General features: G+C 40.0%; 1 protein-coding gene across 2 annotated transcripts in view; it reads left to right on the top strand.

Annotated features, from left to right (window-relative positions):
* The window catches only part of NSMCE2 (NSE2 (MMS21) homolog, SMC5-SMC6 complex SUMO ligase), a 211,631-nt gene that overhangs the window by 4,127 nt on the left and 189,199 nt on the right, over positions 1 to 18,305 (top strand). The window lies entirely within an intron of this gene.

An 18,305-nucleotide genomic window follows, 5' to 3' on the forward strand; every position in this document is an offset into this window, starting at 1 on the left:
ATGCAAATGCATTAATATAAAGTTATAATAAAGTCATTTTGCAATTCTAACTCTGTTCATTCTTGATTACTTGGTAGACAGACTAAGCTTATGCTAGGGATATGGGCAAAGGAAGGCCTCTTCTAAAATAGAAGAATTCAGCTTTGATGAACTTTATCAACATTTTTCGATCAGAAGATTTGGAAAACTTAATTTGCTTTCTTTGGATTAGGGTTGTTTTTATTTTATATTATATGGAGGCAGGGGAGCAACAGTATTTTTGTGTCGTTTTTAATATCACTGGTTTTCAACGATTTGATTGTGATGTGTCTTTGTGTGATTTTGTTTATTCTGTCTGGTGTTCTTTGGAAGGCAGCTATGCTCACCACTATACCACCAACGCTATTCTGTCTGGTGTTCTTTAAGCTTTATGGATTTGTGGGCTTGTAGTTTTGATCAAATTTAGAAAAATTTCTGCCACTATTTCTTTTTTCTTTTTTTTAATTTATTTTGAGAGAGAGAGACAGTGCATGTGCAAGCAGGGGGAGGGGTAGAGGGAGAGCGAGAATCTCAAGTAGACTCCATGCTGAGCGCAGAGCCCTACACAGGGCTCGATCCCATGAACCTGGGATCATGACCTGAGCCAAAATCAAGAGTCGGATACTTAACTGACTGAGGCACTCAGGCGCCCCTGCCACTATTTCTTCAGATAGTTTTTTTGTCCCTCTTCTTGTGAGACTCTAATTATATGTGTGTTAGACAGCTTGATAATGTCCTATAAGTCATGAGGCTTGGTTGATTTTTTTTTCGGGTCTTTTTTTCTGTCTGGCTTTAGTTTTAATAGTGTCTCTTGCTATGTTTTCAGGTTCATTGGTCTTGTCTTCTGCAGTCTGTTGTTAATTTTGTGCAGTGAATTTTAAACTTCAGATACTGGATTTTTCAACTCGACATAAAAAAGAATTAAATGGAATCTTCTGTCTTCTATTTCTCTTCATTATGTTCAGGTTTTCCTCTGTATTCTTGAGTATATGGAGCATATTTATAATAGCTGTTTTAATATCCTTGTCTGCTAATTCTGTCATTCCTGTCGCTGCTTCTTTACATGGACATTGTGTGTATTATGTTGTTGAGTGTTTGGATTTTGTTGTCTTCCAATCAAGAATTATGGCGTTTGTTTTGGCAGGCATCAAAGTAATTTGTGGATTAGGCTAATCCTTTCCAGGCTTGTTGTTAAACTTTGTTAGTGCGGGTCAAGTTAGTGTCAATTTATTTTAGGGCCAATTCAGCCTGGTTACAAAGCTTGGCCTTTCTGCATCTCTTGTCGATTGCCCAGAGGGTTCTGTGAGATGGCTCTAGTGCTGGGTGGAATTCGAAGGTCTCCCGGTGCTGGGTGAATCCTGGGTATTGTTCACTTTACAGCTCCCAGCAAGTGTTTCTCAGCGGTTTAGGATTGAGGAGATCTCTGCAGATCCCTAGAGTACTGTCTCTGGGTAGCCCCCTCCTGGTGCTCTGTCTTGAAAACCTCTGATGTCTTAGCTTCCCCGAACTCCAGTCTCTCTCTCCTTGGTCCTTCAAGACTTTCGTTCTCTGCTTGGCTTCTTCCTCTTTTGTGCAGGGAGGCAGGCGACTGCAGGACTACCTGACTTGTTTGTCCCTTTCTGCGGGGCTCACGGTTCTGCTCTGCCTGTGGTCCCGCTGTCTGAGAGCAGCTGTCTCTTATATTGTGTCCAGCTTTCTAGTCCTCACTGCAGGACAGTCAGTTCCATACCAGTTGTTCATTTGTGGCCAGCAGCAGGAGTCACCCTTAATTTTTAGTGGGTAACCTCGCAGGGTCTTAACCCTCCCCAGCCTGATCTGTAGTCTATTTTTGGATCTTTGGTAGGTGACCTGGATAAAAGTCATAATAAAATCTTCAACCATAAGAAAGAACAGCTGGAGTATAAACCAGTTGACTGTGTTGTTGGACAGCAGTGAATGGATTGGGAGAAATTAAAGTGCAGAAGAGCATGTGGGAAAGTCCATGAATCATCTTCATAGCAGAACTATTCCCTTTTCCTCTTAGCCTTGTAAGATAGCACCCTTTCTGTTTACCTTTTGGGTTCCCCAATTTCATCACAAATTAAAATGAGGTTTGTTGTTGCAAGACTGTTGAATTTCAGATCTGTACCTCTGAAACAAATAATGCAATATATGTTAAGAAAGAAAAAAAGAAAAAGAAGAATGTAGCAGGAGGGGAAGAATGAAGGGGGGGAAATCGGAGGGGGAGAAGAACCATGAGAGACAATGGACTCTGAAAAACAAACTGAGGGTTCTAGAGGGGAGGGGGTTGGGAGGATGGGTTAGCCTGGTGATGGGTATTGAGGAGGGCACGTTCTGCATGGAGCACTGGGTGTTATGCACAAACAATGAATCATGGAACACTATATCTAAAACTAATGATGTAATGTATGGGGATTAACATAACAATAAAAAAATTAAAAAAAAAATAAATAAAATGAGGTTTGTTGGAAGTGGTGGTAGTGATCACTTAGGTATCATTTTCCACTTTGTACTGTATATCTCTTGTTGCTATATTATTAAATTGTTGGTAAAGGGGATTCTTGTTCCCAAGCACTTGGAAGGGGGTGATGTGTATTGTTTTGGTATATTCCTATACCAGGTTGCTGTCCCTATTCAACTTCTAGCTCATTTGAAATGATCACCTTTCCCTGTGTTATGTTATAGTGTGTGGTGTCCAAGCAATAGACTCTTACTGCCACCATGTCTATTTTTTTCTCTAAATGTGTTGGTATTCTGGGAATACTTTCTTATTTACCTAATTGTAAAATGAAATTTGTTGCATTATGAGATTTTTCAAGTAGCTGGGGCTTATTTTTCAGATTTTTAAATTTATCATATACTTTTCTGCTTTCTGAGGCAGAAGTACTGACTTAATTTACCAAAATTGTTGTTGTAATTATCATCTTTAAGCAATTAAATTTTCAGAAGCCCTTTAAGTTTAGTTAAATAAAATTGAGGAATGGCCTTGTTCTAAAATGTTAATGTACCTCTGGTTGTGGCCTCTTCTTATGCCTCCATGCCAGTAAAGGAAGGTTTGAAAAGAACAGGGTTTGTTTTTTTTAAGATTTTTTTTAAATTTTTAAATTTTTTATTAGAGAGAGAGAGCACAAGCAGGGGGTGTGGCAGGCAGAGGGAGAGGGAGAAGCAGGCTACCCGCTGAGCAGGGAGCCCGACGTGGGGCTCGATCCCAGGACCCTGGGATCATGACCTGAGCCGAAGGTAGACGCTTAACGACTGAGCCATCCAGGCGCCCCATCCCTACCTCTATTTTTTTTTTTTTTTTTTGACAGAGAGAGAGACAGGAGAGAGGGAACACAAGCAGGGGGAGTGGGAGGGGAAGAAGCAGGCTTCCCGCTGAGCAGAGAGCCCGACGCAGGGCTCGATCCCATGACCCTGGGATCACGACCTGAGCCTAAGGCAGATGCCCAACGACTGAACCACCCAGGCACCCCCCCCTACCTCTTTTTAAAATGCATTTTTTTTTTATTAGAGTACAAGCAGGGAGAGCGGCAGGCAGAGGGAGAGGGAGAAGCAGGCTCCCCGCTCAGCAGGCAGCCCGACACAGGGCTCGATCCCAGGACCCTGGGATCATGACCCGAGCCGAAGGCAGACGTTTAACCGTCTGAGCCACCCAGGCGCCCCGGAAAAGAACAGTTTTTCAGAAACTCATCCTATTAAGGGCAGTTGGTCTTAAAAGGTTAGAATTAAATAGTTGGTCTCTGTATATTTAAAGTAATATTTTTAAAGTACAAAATCAAAAGTAATCAATAGAACCAAGTCTTTGAACTTCCTTTATATACTTATGCCACTTGTATTCATGTCTGTGATGTTACCTGTCATACTAGAGGCTTGGGTTTGCAAGGCTAGCTTTTCAGAGTTGATTTTTTCCCCTCCTAAGTGATAGGTTTGCAGTTTGAGCCACAGGATAAGGGATGGCACTTAATTGTGATGATGTGGAAGTGGCCATACTGATCTCTTGATCCAGTTTTTTTTTTTTACTTCAAATATGTAACTCTTTAATTTTGAGTAAATACATACTTATTAAAATTCAGAGTTTTTTTTTTTTCAAAGAAGGGCATACTATAAAGCTGAATTTAAAGATTTAATTATTTGTTTGAGGGGGGAGGAGTAGAGGGAAAGAAGAAGCAGGCTCCTCACTGAGCTGGGAGACAGATGCGGGGCTCAATCCCAGGACCCTGAGATCATGACCTGAGCTGAAGGCAGACGCTTAATGGACTGAGCCACCCAGGCGGCCCTATAAAGCTAAATTTAAAGAAATGCAAACTTGTAGATAGATTATGGGACTGCTCTTACTGAACCCTAGGTGTTTTAAGTTCCTATTGGATAAACAAGTTCTCCTCTAGGACCTAAGTAGAAAAGAAACAGTTTAGCAAGGCTTCATCAGATCTGCTTTTCTCCTGATTATTTTGTAACATAATTGCACAGAGCAGATATATACAGTGGACTTTTCTGTGGCATCTATTTTCATTAGGGTAGATGATTCTTAATTTAAAAAATCACCAATATTCAGGGCGCCTGGGTGGCTCAGTTGTTTGAGCATCCAACTCTTGATCTCGTCTTAGGTCATGATCTCGGGTCTTGGGATCCAGCCCCATGCCAGGCTCTGCACTCAGTGAGGAGTCTGCTTGAGGATTGTCTCTCTCCCTCTCCCCCTCTTCCATCTTGTGCGTGTGCTCTCCCCCTCTCTCTCTCTGTCTCAAATAAATAAATAATAAATGTTTAAAAAAAGAAGTATCTTGGGGTGCCTAGGCGGCTCAGTCGGTTGAGTGTCTGCCTTTGGCTCAGGTCATGATTCCAGGGTCCTGGGATCGAGTCCCACATTGGGCTGCAGGGGAGCCTGCTTTTCCCTCTCCCTCTGCTCGTGTGCTCTCTGTCTCTCACTTACTCTGTCTCTCAAATAAAGAAATAAAATCTTAAAAAAATTAAAAGAAATCTTTTAAAAATCACCAATATTCTACCTCCTTGGCTTTTCATGTGTTAGATGAGCCCCACCCCCACTTAAGATACAGTAACATGCCATATCCTGATATCCTGAAACCAGTTAATCTTTTTTCTTTGTTTCATGGAGTCTTTTTGCATTTATATTGTATTTTGCTTTGTTAATGTGTCTGATCTTCCCTTTGAACCTGGTCTCCTGGGGCAGAGACCTCAGAGAGCTCATCTCACATTTTCAGAGGCTTAATGTTCATCAGGTGTTGAATGTATATAAATTAGTAAGTATCTTTGAAGACTCTTCTCCAAATAGAGATATTTGGATCCACTATATAGAAAATTAAGTTGTTTTCCAAAATTAGAAATTGAGCACTTCTGTTAATTTGTAAGCCTAATTTTTTTAAGACTTTGGATTTAATTTTTGTGTAAGAGCTAATTAATCCCGTGGTTCTCAAACCTGAGGGTGCATCAGAACCACTTAGAGGGCTTGTTAAAACACAGATTGCGGGACCCCACCACCAGAGTTTCAGTAGGTCTGATGAGCCCAAGAATTTGCAATTCTAACAAGTTACCAGGTGATGCTGATGTTAATGCTGCTGATGCACCACAGCCAGACTTTGAGAACCCTGGTCTGATCCTCATTTCCTTTTTGGCAGGAAACATACACCACTAGGTGGCACCAGAATACTTCTTATGAGGTAGCCATCGGCCTTAGGGACGCTGTTGAATGCAGACTTAGATTGTGCAAAAGGAACAATCACTGAATTGTTGAAATTTTGTAGCCTAGAGCCCGAGTTAGTCCATGTATCTAAGAACACAAGCACATGTTGACTTCATCAGACCAGAGAAACTATGGGACTATTAAGGTGACATTTTAAGATGAACTTTTCCAGGAATGAGGAATAACCAACCGCATATCTCCACTACCTTCGTTTTCAAATATGCAGGTTACTCATTTTCATTTATTAGTGATAGATGTAGACCCTGTCACAAGGTAGAAATAAACACCCGCAGCTTTCTTATTTATTATTCCAAGTTACTGGACCTTGATTTTTGTTGTTGATTACATTTAAAAACTACTCTAAAAAGGCTTACACATTCTGTTCACATAAATAGGTCATTTTGTCCTTCGACTAGAGGGCTAATTGTGTTTGGGACAGTTTTAGGAGGTTAAAAGGTGGGACATGTGCTTTCCCTTTCCTACCGGCTTCCTTGGGTAGAAAGTTGAGTAGTTTCCTTTTTAAGAGCTGGGGCGAGGAAATTCTGGGCAGTTGTTTGCCTTGCCTCACCTCTTGTGGCTATCATTCTCACCCCATAAATTTCCAACCATCCAGATTTTCTTTCTTCCACTGACTGTAACAACCTGAAAGTTGGCATGGTTTCTCCGCATGATAGAAAGTGTGGAAATCATTGCTTGCTGTGCTCTCCTGTTTGCTAAGCTCTCCTGTTCACAATGGGATGTCACTTTCTGATACAGTCTGTGAGTCATATTTTAGTTTTTGAAGCAGAATATGTATAGTATCTGAATACCGTCTGGGTTTCTAGGCTCTTGAGAATAATCTTTCTGTTGATTCTATTTTTTTTATCTTTGGAGCAAAGGCATGAGTTAGGTTTTAGTGACCTAATAGGGTATGTAAATGACTAATACAGAAAAAACTGAGTAGGAATCACTCGATCAGATTTAAAAATTAGACTAGCATTTTATCATGTATCTTTTGATCATTGGAAAGAATTAAGGCTAGTTTAATGTTAGGCAAAGATGACAGCTCAAAGCAGAAGTAGAACAGACTTTAGGATCCATTTTGAAACATCAGTTTCCTTTATAGAAAATAAAATATTGTCTGGTGGTAAGCCGAAAGGAGCTTTTGTTAGGTTGGTGATTAACCGTTGAAATCAGTTTATTTTAAAGATTTTATTTATTTATTTATTTGAGAGACAGAATGAGAGAGAGAGAGAGCACGAGATGGGGGAGGTCAGAGGGAGAAGCAGACTCCCCTCTGAGCGGGGAGCCCGACACGGGACTCGATCTGGGAACTGCGGGATCATGACCTGAGCCGAAGGCAGATGCTTAACCGACTGAGCCACCCAGGCGCCCCGAAATCAGTTTGGTTATTTTGGAGAGGATTATTTTTTTTATTCAGGCCTATATCTCCTCTCTGTACTTTACAACTGAAATTATATATTTGTGTTTTACATAAATGTAAAGTGTTATTTATATACTGCAGCACTGTCCAATAAAAATATAGTGTGAGCCACATGTGCAATTTAAATTTTTGTTATCCTCGTTACAAAAGGTAAGAAAGATAATTTAATTCTAGTATTATTTTATTTAATCCCGTATGTCTAAAATATGATTTCAACATGTAATCAGTATAAAAATCGAGTTATTTTTACCTTTTTTTTTCTGTACTCAAGTTCAGAATCCTGCAGTCCATCTCAGTCTGACCAGCCACATTTCTTATGCTTAATAGCCTCATGTGGCAGATGGCTGCCAAAATAGACAGCAGCAGGTATCAGAGGAGAGCAAGAATCTGTAAGCCTAGTCACATCAACTAGTTTTGCAGGTTTTTAGTAGTTTTGGTGACTATTCACATCAAACCAGTTGGTAAAACGAGATAATACCATTTATTGATTTTTTTTTGTACTTGTCACTCCCCTACCTCTGGTATGATTGGTATTTTAAGTTTTCCCCCAAGTTGTTTAACCAGCTTAAAATTACTTACTTCTGGGGATCCTATTAATATTTGATGCTGTTTGAAATGTCATATGCTGATTCGACTCCATTCCTACAGTACTTTGATATTTTGTAACTAATGTGGTAAATTAGTTTCTTATGGTATTGGGCAAGCCAGAAAGGTCAAGCCTCTTAACTTCAGCAGCCAGAATACTCTAGTTGCTGTAAACAATTAAGCCTGTCAGCAATTGACCTTGGAAATGCTAATTTGCTTGTCCCTGGGTGCTGCTTCCAGAGGCAGGCTTTCTCTCCCGGGGATGGGAATTAAAAAACTCAAGTTTGGAGAAGTGCTAGATAGAACACTGGGGCTAGCTCCACCCACACCTGCTTTTAGCTTCGTTTTTGCCTGTTACCAAGTTACAAGAGGAGTGTTCCTTGCAAGAATTTCTTTGAAGGCCTTGTAGAATTACGTCTAGACTGACATTGAGAGGGAGTTTCATTGACCTTTGGCTCTACCCTTCCCCATCATTCTATGGCACCATTTGCTGTAATGATGGTTGATTAAGAATGATTTCATCACAGTTTCATTATATTTCTTAAAATAGGGAAGGCAACTTTTATCAACCCCTTTGCTTTTGTATTTATTACTGCTGTTGTAGTGGCCGATCCAGGAGAAGGTAAGGTAAGGAGAAGTAAATATTGGCTGGAAAAGTTACACCCAGGGAGAAGTTATAGGCAGTATTGAGTAGATAGAATATTTATAAAATCCAGAGTTACTGTTTCTAAACTGGTGGTGGTAGCAGCTTTGCTTAAAGACAAAGATTTAGGTTTCCTTTTCTTTGGCGCAGTGCTCAGGCAAAGTGATTTTTCTCCCTTTATTGTACAATGCTGATTCAAAACAGTTATTTGAGTTTGGTTGGTTTTCACTTTTCTTAGGTCACTTTATGTTGATCAGTCACCAATTACTTATTGGCCCATGCCCTCAAGAAGCTGATAATTGAGTTAGCAGATTAGACAAATATATGTAAAGATAAGGAGAACTTCATAGTAGTAAATGATTTGTTCTAAATGAGATTATGAGCCTATCTGTCCCATCCATGACTTTTTACATTATGACCTAGCAGCCTGATTTTATATCCAGTAGGCATAAGTCTTTTGTAGGCTCTACTGATTAGGCAACTTAATAATAGTGGACACAGGGCTTTCTGTGTGCCGGCCATGCTCTAAATGCCTTATGGGTATTCATTCATTTAATCTTCACAACGATGCTATAGGGTAGGTAGGTAACATAATTCATTACTGTTCAACATATGAGTACACTGAGCCTTGAGGTTGACCGAGGACTATGTACCATTCTCTGGAAGGGTTATTTTATCACAATAACCTATTTCAGATTGGAAATACACATCTTCATTATTTCCTCCTTGTATATTCTCAATCCATTGTTCTTGTCTGACTTTCCCCTTCTCAGTTGCAGTAAGCTTTGAGATAAGTCCTCTTATCTGCTCAAGTATTGCCTGTGCCTGTGCTCATTATAGAGACAGCCCTTTTGCTGAGTGCTGTCACCATTGTACCTGAAGATGAGAGTTTCTCATTAAAACAATTTGGAGAGTCCATTCTGTGCTAATTCTCATTATTGACTTATAAGGTTCCCTTGCTGAGCTTACAAAAAAAAAAAGTTTTGCCTAGGATTGTATTTATAAATCTTAATGACCACGAATTGTCTCTAGATCATTGTTGTTTGATCATGTCTCAGGCTATGACCAAAGCATCTGGCGTTTACGCTCTGCAGATAGTAGCTATTAATTTCTGTGCCCATTTTAAACCATAGAGCATAGTTTACAAGAATGTTCATGATGTCACCGGCTACACCCCTCTTTACACTTGCTATACACCGGTCAGAGAGACTGGATTTAGTTCCACGAGTATGTGCTCTGTCAAGCCTCCTTGCCTGTGTTCACAGGACTTCCTCTCCTTGTTGACTGCTTAGAAGGCACCTATTCATCTTTCAAGGGCAAGCTTACGTATTTTTTGTCTGCAGATATTCTTCTCCCACCCAGACCAGACTGATCTCTTCTTTGGTTTCTCTGTGTTGGCCAAGCATTCATCCTTCAAAACAATAGAGCACTTCTTTGCATTTAATTATTTATAAAGTCTATAATCCTACCACTAGATATGGGAGTTTGAAAAAGTCAGTTAAGAACATCCTGTTTCCCAATCAAGTTTTGGCTTTCTGTCTGTGTTTCAGCTACCCAGTTCTGCCGTAAACAATACTAAATGAATGGGTGTTGACCAGTTGCAGGCTATATTTTACTGACCCTTGGTGGAGACAACAGTCATACTGTGATAGTCTCTTTTCATATATATGAGGTGAAGAATGGGTTAAATTTTACACAATCAAAACATAGAAGTGATACCTGAAAAAGGGATTGTGGAGAAGACAGCAGAAATATTCTTGCAAATAACTTTTTTTTCCCCTGGCCAATTTGTTAAATTATTGGTAGAAAATAATTTCTGGTTTCACATGAAAGAGCATAATGTGAGCTTTGACAGCTTTTTTTTTTTTTTTTAAAGATTTTATTTATTTATTTGAGAGAGAGAGAATGAGAGACAGAGAGCACGAGAGGGAAGAGGGACAGAGGGAGAAGCAGACCCCCCGCCGAGCAGGGAGCCCGATGCGGGACTCGATCCCAGGACTCCAGGATCATGACCTGAGCCGAAGGCAGTCGCTTAACCAACTGAGCCACCCAGGCGCCCATGAGCTTTGACAGCTTCTATATCAAGCTTCTATATCATGTGAAAATTCTTACTTGTAAAGGTTTTCGAGGCCTGCATGTCCATATCAAAGTGCATATACTTAATTATATTTTAATTTTCTCCTTTCCAAGAGCCATTTATGTTTTTTGAAGTTAGTCCCACAAGTATTTACTAAGTACCTATTATCTGACAAACACTATGCTAGAAATACAAAGATAGGAAGATACCCTCAACACATTTCTAGATCTTGTTACAGATATTTTCTTTCTTAATAATCCCATGAAAGTGAAGTAGCTGTTCGACAGATGAGAGAGCTGAAGCTCAGGGGGCTTAAGGGATGTGCCTGAAGTCACAAAGTTTAGTTTGACTGGTTGCTACTCAAATCAAGACAGCTTCTGCTATGTGCACCTGCGCACACACGCACGCACACTCGCACTCACTCACTCAGTCTTGTGTATGTCCTCATGTCCTCTGCCAGTCCTAGTTGCCTTTATCGGTATTAGGTTTGGTGCCATGAGTAAAAAATCCCTCATTATGGGATGCAGTTATGCTGTAATGAAATTTATTTCAGCAACTTAGGGTTTATCACCTTAAATTCACCTTAATGGGATTTTACTCCTGCTAACCTAGTTTCTTTTTAATCCCTCCCAGTTAATCACTCCTCTGATCTCCGTTAGCTGTTTTATCCTTTTGTTTGGTGACTTTTTAAAAATAACAGCTTTATCGAGATATAATTCACATACCATATAATTCAAGCATTTAATGCGTATAACTTAGTGGTTTTTAATATATATACAGATACTTGATTTATTCAATTTTAGAACATCTTCATCACCTCTAAAAAAGGAACCCTGTACCCTCTAGCTGTCACCTATCTGTCCCTCCCCATTCTCCTCAGCCCTAAAGGAGCCACTGCTACTTTCTTCCTCCACAGATTTGCCCACTCTGGACATTTACTGTAAATGTAATCATATGTGGCCTTTGTGACTGGCTTCAGTCACTTAACAGGATGTTTTCAAGGTTCATCTATGTTCAAGCATGTATTGGTACTTCATCCCTTTTTACTACCAAATAGTATTCTACTGTATGGATATAGCACATTTTATATATGTATTCAGCCATTGATGAATATTGGATTATTAGTAATAATTATCTGGATATTATTAAGAAATGCTGCTATGAACATTTGTGTATAAGTTGGTATCTCATTGTGAGTTTGATTTGCATTTCCCTGGTGACTAATTATGTGGAGCATCTTATGTACTTATTGGCCACTTGTATATCTTCTCTGGAGAAATGCCTATTCAGATTCAGCGCCCATTTTCAAATTGAGTTATTTCTGTTTGTAGTTTTGAGTTGTAAGTGTTCTTTATATGTTCTAGATACAAGCTTATTATCAAATACATGATTTGCAAATTTTTTTCCCATTCTTTGGATTGTCTTTTTATTTTCTTGGTAGTTTTGAAGCATAGAAGTTTTTAATTTTGATGAAGTCCAATTATCTACTTTTTCTTTTGTCGCTTGTGGTTTAGGTATCAAACCTCTAAGGACTCATTTCCAAATCAAAGGTCATGCAAATTTATCCCTATTTTCTTTTCTAAGAATTTTGTAGTTCTAGCTATTACATTTAGATCATTTTGAGTTAATGTGTGGTGTGAATTAAGGGTCCAGTTGCGTTCTTTTGCATGTGGCTATCCAGTTGTTCCAGCACCATTCTTTCCCCCACTGCACGATCTTGGTACCGTGCTGGAATTCTGTGTACCTGTCTTTATGCCAGCAGCACCCCTGTCTTGGCCGTTGCTTTGTAGTAAGTTTTGAAATGAGAAAGTGTAGTCCTCAGATACTGTTCTTCTTTTTAAAGATTGTTTTGGGTATTTGGTGTATCTTGTACTTCTGTATGAATTTTAGGATCAGCATGTCAATTTCTACAAAGAAGCCGGCTGGGATTCTGATAGGGTTGCATGGAATTGTAGATCAATTTGGGGAGTATTACTGTCTTAACAATATTAGGTCTTTTGACCCATGACCGTAGGAGTTTTCTTACGTTTATTTATATCTTTAATTTTTTTCAACAGTGTTTTCAGGGTATCAATATTACACTTCTTTTGTTAATTTCAAAACATTTCACTTTTTTGATGCTATTGTAAATGTAATTGTTTTCTTAATTTTTTCAGATTGTTTATTATAATTAAATACACTTGATTTTTATATGTTGATTTTTGTATCTTGCAACCTTGCTGAACTCGTTTAATAGTTCCAAAAATTTTTTTAGTGGATTCCTTAGGATTTTCTATATACAACATTGTGTCATCTGAGGGTGGATATAGTTTTATTTTTTTCTTTCCAATCCTTTTGCCTTTTGTTTATTTTTCTTGCCTAATTACCCTGGCTAGAACCTGCAGTATGATGTTAACTGGAAGTGGCAAGAATGGATATCCTCATCTTGTTCCTGATCTTAGGGCAAAAGCATCCTGTCTTTTCATCAAGCATAACGTTTGCCAGAGAAATCCCTTCCTCCTGCAGTGTCCATCCAGCACCCTCTATTGAGAAGGCTTAACATTAGGCTCACTGTAAGGAGACATGCTTAAAGCAGTTTCATCCATTATCACAGAGTATTTATCAAAAGATGAATTTTGAGCTGAAAGGCAATAACTTGATTCCCTGGTAAAACACACAAATAAGCAAGTGGAATAAAGCTTTAAAGGTGCTGTGAAAGAAACCTGTGTCAGGAAACAAGGGTGGGGGGGCACCGTGGGGTTAGTAGTCCATTCTAGCTGAAGACTTTCAGGAGAAATTTCATACAGGAGACATTGACAAAAAGATGAGTAAGTATTTCCTATGGAGTGGGAGAGGGTATTTCTGAGGGAAGCAAAGGTGAGAAGAGGTATGAAGAGCCTGGTGTGAAGATCTGTGAAGCTCCTGAGGTTTTACCCCCCTTGCAAGCTAACAAGTTAGCCGGCCACAATTTCATGGATGCTGGCAGAAGACAGGAGACTCCTGGGTCAGAGACAAAGGTCTTGTTGCTTCACATCAAGGAGTGGGAATATCGTGTTTCATAGGTTCGCCTTGCTGACCCCCACCCCAAGTCTTTATGGGGCTGGTATGGAAGGGCCCGGGGTGATCCTGCAGTCTGTGTCACAGCTGAGGACCTTCGAGCTCAGGGAACCCAGATTTTTATAATGGGCGGTAAATGTCCCCACCCTTTGGCCCTGGAGGAAGACACTATCTTTCTTAACACATCCCTCTGCTCTGGAGGGAGACATTATCTCAGTCTTCCAAAGCTTTGTTCATGATACAGACATCCTTGAAAAGATAGTCTAGGGACGCCTGGGTGGCTCAGTTGGTTAAGCATCTGCCTTCGGCTCAGGTCATGATCCCAGGGTCCTGGGATCAAGTCCCACGTCTGGCTCCCTGCTCAGCGAGGAGCCTACTTCTCCCTCTGCCCTTCCCCCTGCTCATGCGCTCTCTCTCTCTGTCAAATAAATAAATAAAATCTTAAAAAAAAAAAAGAAAGAAAAGATAGTCTAGAACAAAAGGGCATTTAATGCCTCTGCTTGCAAGATGTACAGAGATGTGTGAGACCCCTAAAGAATTGATTCCCGATACCTGACAGATTCAGGGAGCTGCGAGTAGTTCAGATTGAAGATTAGTTTCGATTTGGGCCGTTCTAATATTTTTAGCACCACATCTTCCAGCTTCAGCACTTACTCCATCAAGATACAGTGCATCTTTCAGTGTAGTAAGGCCGTGGTTGCTGCCGGGTTCCCCTCTTTCCCTTTTGGCCAATTAGGGCAGCACGGTGCTTTGGTTGGCTAGGCAGAGTAACTTCAGGACTTTAAGAACCAGGTCTGGAATCAAGTAACCTGGGTTCTAACCCAGCTCTGGCAGTTAATCAGCATTGTGACTTTAAGTAAATTTTGGTTTCTTCATTTATAAAATGGGGATAATATCGTAAAATAGCAACTAATATCTAATGAGTATTTAACTGTATACCCACACGTCTTCCTCACTTCCAGCCTATGTAGGGTTGATGTAAGAATTAAATAATAGGTATAAAATGTTCTCCACTATGCTTAGCACATAGTACTCACATTTTATTGCTCAGTGATTTTGTTTTGTTAATAATTATTAGGGCCTTTTGCAGGTGAGAGATGGATCCTTAAGAGCTCTTGGTGTAGATTTGGTATTGTACAAAGTTACTATTGTACAGATAGCCGTGAGTTAAAATGCAGGTTCTGCTACCTATTAGCTGTGTCGCTGTGAACCAGTGACTTCAGTTCTTCGAGCTCCCTTTTCACTGCATGTAAAATGTGGACAGTATCTTCTTTTCAGGGTTGTTCCTATTTTGAAACAGTTTATGTGCTTTGTATACAGTGTTCACCTCTTACCTTGGCTGGTCAGCCTGTAAACACTTGGCTTTGGTCCTTAAGAGAATTAGTGGAGAACCAACGTAGAGTGTAAAACCTCGCGGTCAGGATGGGGGGTGGCAGCACGAGTGTGTGTAGGGAAGGGTGGCCATTATCTCCCTAATAGGAAAAAAAGTGCCACTTATGATAGGTTTAAGGAGCAGAAATGTGTCCTAGTTTTAGAAAATTAGTAGAGGATTTAATTTCAAGCAAAGAGGATCAGAGTTCCTGTGGGACAGTCTAAAATAGACATTTAAACCAGTTAACAAGGAGAGATTATGTAACGTGTTACATAGAAGATGCAGTTTTTGTCAGTGTTCTCTGTTCTCTTGAAATAGAGGCTTCCAGAGTTTCTTGGTAGTTTTGGAATTTAAGTTTGAAAGAATTATCCTGTATCTGCCTTTTCTTTGTTTTCTCAATGCCAAACTGAGGATAGTATCTGGATCTTGACTGGAACTTAACAATAATGAAATTGGTAGAGTTGTTATCTGTAACTTGTTTCTAATTTTATAATTTCTAGAGTGCACTATGCACGTGTGTTTAGATGCTTAATAATTGCAAAGCAGAATACAAATAGTTGTTCCTATAATCAACCCTGCAGGTTTCACACATCAAATTCCTGTAATACCTAGAAACCTCTTAGACCCAAATCATGTGAGAGATGACCATGCAAGGTCTAAGAGGTATCTCAAATGCTCAGCTGTGAAGCAGTTTCTTTCCTTTTCCTCTTTTATTTTTTGGCTAACTGATCATATGTTCCAGTAGTTTACTTTTCACTCAGATGTTTAACAAATACTTACATATTCACTCCCAGGATACTGGTTTTGCTTCTCATCCTTACCACTCTTGGCCATATCATCACTGGGGGAACCCATCAAAATATAAGCATAATTCATTACATAATCTGCCCCTCACATTTTAATATAGTTACAGCACAGGGAGAGCAAGTGACTGCTTATGTGAACAGAGATTTTAATATACTTTTGTTTTATATTTCATGGTTTTGGTTGGTCCCCAGTTGTATACCATAGGAAGAGATTTCTCAAAAGAACCTTGGGAAAATATATTTGATTTCATCTGTTAGAGTTTAACAGGTGACTGATTTAACATCTCTTTTTCATTAAGAACAATTTTAAATCTAGATCTGGAAAAGAAAAGAAATGAAGTTTAAAATATAGGACAGGTGCGCATACGTTTATTACAGGTATTGTATATTTCTCATGTGCTATAGTAACTGTTCTCCAGTGATGGCTCCTCGCAAGTCCTCCCATCACTGTACTTGCATGCTGTTGCTCACATCAAGATGTGGAGCTTATTGGGGTAATTTGTTAAGTACCAATAGATGAAATTGGTACCAAGATGGGATTTCAACCCATGTTGACATATGCTCATCTTGCTATGAAAGAAACCACCTTAACACTTAATGTTTTAAAACCACAAACTTTTTTTTTTTAATATCTAACGATTCAGTGGGTTGACTGAACTGGGCTGGGAGGCTCTTCCACTCCAAGTGGTATCAGTTAAGATGGTGGCCATTTGGGGGGCTCGCCTGGGTTGAAACTTGCAAGGCGGTTACATGGTTGGCAGTTGGTCCTGACTGTTGACTGGATCCTCAGCTGGACTTGATGATCAGAGTCTGAGGATCCTGCTTCATGTGGTTTGGGTTCCTCCCAGCATAGCAGCTGTTTTAAGATGGAGCAGAAACTGCCAGACCTGTTAAAACCTGGGCTCAAAAGTTCTAGAACATCACTTCCAATGTATTCAGTTACTCACATCCATCACAGGGCTAGCCTCATTTCATGCATAAAGTAAATAGAGTCTATCACTGAAGAGGTAGCATTCATACAGAGATCAAAGAATTAATACTACCTGTACTAAGTATTGGAAATACAGTGGTGACTAAAATAGACATGGTGACTGGGTACTGAACAGAGCCTGGAGAGAATTAAGAAAGGATCAGAATGGGGTGGTAGGCTCTCATAAGTCAAATTAAGGAGTTTAGACTTTAGGGCAGTGAGAAGCTATTAAAAAGTTTTAAAAATAGGAATAAGATAGTTTATATTTTGTATTAATTCTGTGGCTATGATATGGAGAATGGCTTCCTAGGAAAGAGTGTAGAGTTAGGCCACCCAGTTGGGAGGCTGTTGCATTCAGTCCTCTGGCATTAGATGATAGTGACTTGGGCTTAGACCAGGAAGGTGACATGGGTGATGAGAAGTAGTCAGATTCCCTTTTTTTTTTGAAGATTTTATTATTTATTAGAGTATGTGAGTGCGTTCGCGCAGGCAGGGGGAGGGGCAGAGGGAGAAGGAGAGAGAGAATCTCAAGCAGACTCTGCACAGCACGGAGCCCAACACGAGGCTCGATCTCATGACCCTGAGATCATGACCTGAGCTGAAATCAAGAGTCGGATGCTTAACTGACTGAGTCATCCAGGCATCCTGAGAAGTAGTCAGATTCTTTTGTTTTTTTTTTTTTTTTCAAAAAAATTTTTAAGATTTTTTATTTATTTGAGAGAGAGAGCGAGCACCACCAGGGGAGGAACACATGGGAGAGGGAGAAGCAGGCTCCCCGCTGAGCAGGGAGCCTGATGGAGGTCTTTTTTTTTTTTTAAAGATTTTATTTATTTATTTGACAGAGAGATAGCGAGAGCAGGAACACAAGCAGGGGGAGTGGGAGAGGGAGAAGCAGGCTTCCCGCTGAGCAGGGAGCCCGATGTGGGACTCGATCCCAGGACCCTGGGATCATGACCTGAGCCGAAGGCAGACGCTTAATGACTGAGCCACCCAGGTGCCCTGATGGAGGTCTTGATCCCGGGACTCCGGGATCATGAACTGAGCTGAAGGCAGACGCTTAACCGACTGAGCCACCCAGGCGCCCCAAGTAGTCAGATTCTTAAGAGACAAAGGAGAAATAATTAATGCAACTCGATTTATTGAATATGAAAATTGAGGGAAAGGAAGAAATCAGTGATGGTATTCAAATAGAGGTTCCCACTATCCACCATCCATTTACTTACCCTTATGACCCCAGATATATATAAGACAGTTTCAGAATTATTAACCTGTACCTCTGTGACAACTTCCTCGGCTAGTATGCAGTGCTTAGGTACAGGTCTTTGTACCCTTAGTCTTACAGTTTTCACTCAAAACCCCGTGTAAGGTTACTTAGGTCAGTGAGTTAACTTTTCAGTGAGGTTAACTCAAACATTTGTAATGTAGTTAAATTCCTTTGTCATAGTCTGCATTCTTTCCTCCATCCCCTGATCGCTGATTGTTGCTTTGTTGTTCATATTGTTTGGTATACATTAAAGTTCTTTTTTTTTTTTTAAAGATTTTTATTTATTGAGAGAGAGAGAGAGAATGATAGAGAGCATGAGGGGGAGGAGGGTCAGAGGGAGAAACAAACTCCCTGCTGAGCAGGGAGCCTGATGCGGGACTCGATCCAGGGACTCCAGGATCATGACCTGAGCCGAA

This window comes from Phoca vitulina, unplaced genomic scaffold (assembly GCF_004348235.1).
Source record: "Phoca vitulina isolate PV1807 unplaced genomic scaffold, GSC_HSeal_1.0 scaffold18, whole genome shotgun sequence".
In the NCBI taxonomy this organism is placed as follows: Eukaryota; Metazoa; Chordata; class Mammalia; order Carnivora; family Phocidae; genus Phoca; species Phoca vitulina.